The sequence below is a fragment of the Bos mutus genome, chromosome 9 (assembly GCF_027580195.1).
Source record: "Bos mutus isolate GX-2022 chromosome 9, NWIPB_WYAK_1.1, whole genome shotgun sequence".
In the NCBI taxonomy this organism is placed as follows: Eukaryota; Metazoa; Chordata; class Mammalia; order Artiodactyla; family Bovidae; genus Bos; species Bos mutus.
In genome coordinates, this window is record NC_091625.1 from 16,299,659 (window position 1) to 16,303,456 (window position 3,798).

The window sequence follows — 3,798 nt, forward strand, 5'->3', positions numbered from 1 at the left end:
TCCTTCCATACAAGTGTGTGTGCATGTGTGCTCAAGTCTTGTCCAGCTCTTTGCAGCCTCAGGGACTGTATCCCCCCAGGCTCCTCTGTCCATGGGATTCTCCAGGCAAGAATACTGGAGTGGGTAGCCATGGCCTCCTCCTGTGGATCTTCCTGACCCTGGGATTGAACACAAGTCTCCTGTGTCTCCTGAACTGCAGGTGGATTCTTTACCACTGAGCCATCAAGGAAGTCTCTATCCTTCCATAGTTTGGTATATTATAATCCATAGTTCTAGTGTATTTATTCAGGATGTTCTGGATGTACCTCTAGTTTTCAAAATAAATGCTTACAATTATTTCAAGGATCCTAGAGTGCTCCTTGCTATTCAGTTTATATGAATGTATTTTCTATTTTAAACAGACCTGGTTTTTTATTGATGGAGAAGAGGTTAACATTTTGGCATTTTTAACAAAATCCAATCCGGAACTATGAATTCCTTTGGGAGCAAACTATTTAGTTAATGCAATATTTGCCCATATTATATTGCTATAGGGTCTCCATTTCTAAATTTCTCCTGAGCATCTTCCAAGCATCATTATCAGTATTAAGAATTCCAAAGGGGTTTGTTAAAGCCTCATGTCTCAGGTATATATTTTGCTTGTATGTATTTTAGCCTTTAATCTGTTAATACAAATGGGGGGGGTTGATATCTCTTACCATAATTATAAATCCTCTATGTACCCATCTAGCATCTTCAACAATTGTCACTCACAGACACGATTTTTTTTTGTCTTTGCCCACTAAGACGCACTGGATTATTTTGAAACAATTTCCAGACATAACATCTTTCATCTTTAAATATTTCACTAAATATTTTTAAAAAGATAAAGATCTTTGTAAAGTACAATCATAATACCATTATACCATTTGGAAATACAACATAATTGTTTTCAAAAACTTAAAATCCAATCAATATTCAAAATTTCTTAATTAGCTAACATTTTCCCCTCTGATTTACTTTTTATTCTTCTGACATTGTTTGATGTGTTCCCTGCATTTTCTGTAAACTGATAGCCAAATCTAGAGATTTGATCATATTCAGATTTTTTTTAATTTATTTGGTTAGAATTATTTTATGAATGTCATCATATACTTTTATCAGGGATACCTAGTGGCTGGTGGTCCTTTATTTTATGACACTGGCAAACATTAATGATTATTATTTAGATTAATTATTTCATTATAGGTTTGCAAAGTGGGAATAGTCTACTAATTATTCTTCCTTTTTCCCTCTTAACCTGGAATATAACTGTGAAGAATCACCTATTAGATTTGGTTACTCCAAAGTTTTGTTCACATAGAAAGGATGCATGCCTGATTATTTCCCTTAGTGTACTTATTTTTTAAATTAATTGCTTTCCCAGCATCCTTCTAAGGCGACCACTAACTGCATTTTAAAAATATACTTCTGAACTCATTTTATTTATTTCAATCTGCTTCAGCTAGTAGTCTTTCTGAGACTCAAGCCACCCTACCTTTGCTGAGTAAAAGTCTCTTCAAGTCGACTCTTGAGTATTGTGGACATGGTCATAGAAGTTTGAATAATTTTATTGCTTTCTATTATAAGATATCCCAGGCTCATCTTGTATAATTCCTCTGCCAGCCTTTTATCACCTATTTCTTATGGAGCTTTGGTTTACTTTAGTGGGAAAGGCATTAGGTAGCACCACTCAGGCACTAGGGTGCTCGTTATTGCCAAGGTGATCTTTTATTTTATTTTCCTAGTCATTTTCAGTGGACAGAATTTTAAAATGTACATTTTAAAAAACAAACTTTATTTTTAAGAGCAGTTTCAGGTTCACAGCAAAACTGAGCAGAAAGTAGAGAGAGCTCCTGGAGGCCCCCACCTGTGTACAGCCTCCTTCACTATCATCACCGAATACAGTGGCACCTGGGCTTCCCTTGTAGCTCAGTCAGTAAAGAATCTGCCTGCAGTGCAGGAGACCTGGGTTCGATTCCTGGGTTGGGAAGATACCATGGAGAAGGAAACGGCAACCAAATCCAGTACTCTTGCCTGGAAAATCTCATGGACAGAGGAACCTGGTGGGCTGCAGGCCACAGGGTCACAAAGAGTTGGGCATGACTGAGCCACTAACACTTACTTATTTTGTTACAAGCAAAGAAACTATACTGACACATCATTATCATCCCAAATCCATAGTTTCTATTAGGGTCACTTGATATACACTCTATGGATTATGACAAATGTATAATGGCATGTATCCATCACTATAGTATTATGCACAATAATTTCAATATCTTAAAAAATATCATCTATATTCTGCCTATCCATCCCTTCTTCCCCTCTAGCCTCTGCCAACCACTCATCTCTTTATGGTCTCTGTAGTGTTGCCTTTATTAGAATGGCATATTGTTATAATCATACAGTCTGTAGCCTTTTCAGACTGACTTCATTTCCCATGTCTTTTCATGGCTTGATACTCCCTTTCTCTTTAGTGTTGAGTAATATTCCCTTGGGACTTCCCAGGAGGTTCAGTGGTGAAGAATCTGCCTGCCAGTCCGCCAGTGGAGGAGCTGCAGTTTCGATCCCTCAGTTGGGAAGAACCTATGGAGAGGAAATGTCAACCTGCTCCAGTATTCTTGATTTTTGCCTGGATAATTCCATGGGCAGAGGAGCCTGGCAGGCTGCAGTCCATGGGGTTGTAAGAGTCAGACACGGCTCAACAACTAAAACACCACCACCACCAATTATATATTTTCAGTATTTTAGTATAACTACTAAACTAGTATAGTTTTCAGTAGTTTAGTATAACTACTAGTATAACTAGCAGTAGTTTAGTAAAACTACTGAAAATGTCGTTTTGGGGTTTCCCTGGTGGTCCAGGGGCTAAGACTCTGTACTCCCAATGCAGAGGATCTAGGTTCAATCCCTGGTCAGGGAACTAGATCCCACATTTCACAACCAAAGATTCTGCATGCCTCAGTGAAGATCCTGCACAGGATAACGAATATTCTGAGTGCTGAAACTAAGACTTGGTACAATCAAATAAAAAGAAAAAAAAAAGAAAATATCATTTTGAGTAATAGTCTTCCAATTCTTCATAAACTATTAAATTGAGCTTATTCTCCTGAACGTTCCCACCAACCACAAACAAAAACAAATCACTAATTAGTGACCTTGGAATCAAGGAAATGAGGCCCTTGATGCTTCTTTGATAGAACATTAAACCTCAATTACTACCCTTGGTTATATTCCAGAAGCTAATGTGACTTTGGACCATTGGGAAGATTAAGCTCTTAAAACCCATGTAGTTAATAATGACAATGTTATTTTTGTTAAATGTGTATAAAGTTTCTATTTTTCCAAGTATCTTTTATGTTAAAATCACTCCATATTTTTTAAGTGTTAGCTAGGTAAGTTTTTTTGTTTCATTACAGAACCTATAAAGAGAATAGTTTTACATGTAATAAAATACTGAGTGAGATCTAATCCCTTCACATATGGCAAGAGGTTAGGATTTTCAAGGAGCCATTAATGGATACAAGCAAAATATTGAATTCTAAATGATGAGCAGAAGTCATCTATGTCAAAAAGCACATACATATGATGGTGGGACAATGAGAATATTTCTGTGAACTTGAACTAAATCCCTTCTTGCAATTATTAAGTCAAGCTCTCTTTAGCAACATGATGTGCATTGGAATACAGAAATCTAGGCAAGATGTTCCATTCGGCCATCCCAGATCCATTCATTATTTTTATGTTAAGTGCTTCCAAGTTTTGGCAACTATAAAT

At 36.8% G+C, this 3,798-nt stretch overlaps 1 non-coding gene across 1 annotated transcript; it reads left to right on the plus strand.

Moving 5' to 3' along the window:
* The first annotated feature begins 2,871 nt into the window (after positions 1 to 2,871).
* On the plus strand, positions 2,872 to 2,944 carry TRNAG-CCC (transfer RNA glycine (anticodon CCC)). Its single transcript has one exon. It is a non-coding gene; the product is annotated as a tRNA-Gly (tRNA).
* Positions 2,945 to 3,798: the final 854 nt, after the last annotated feature.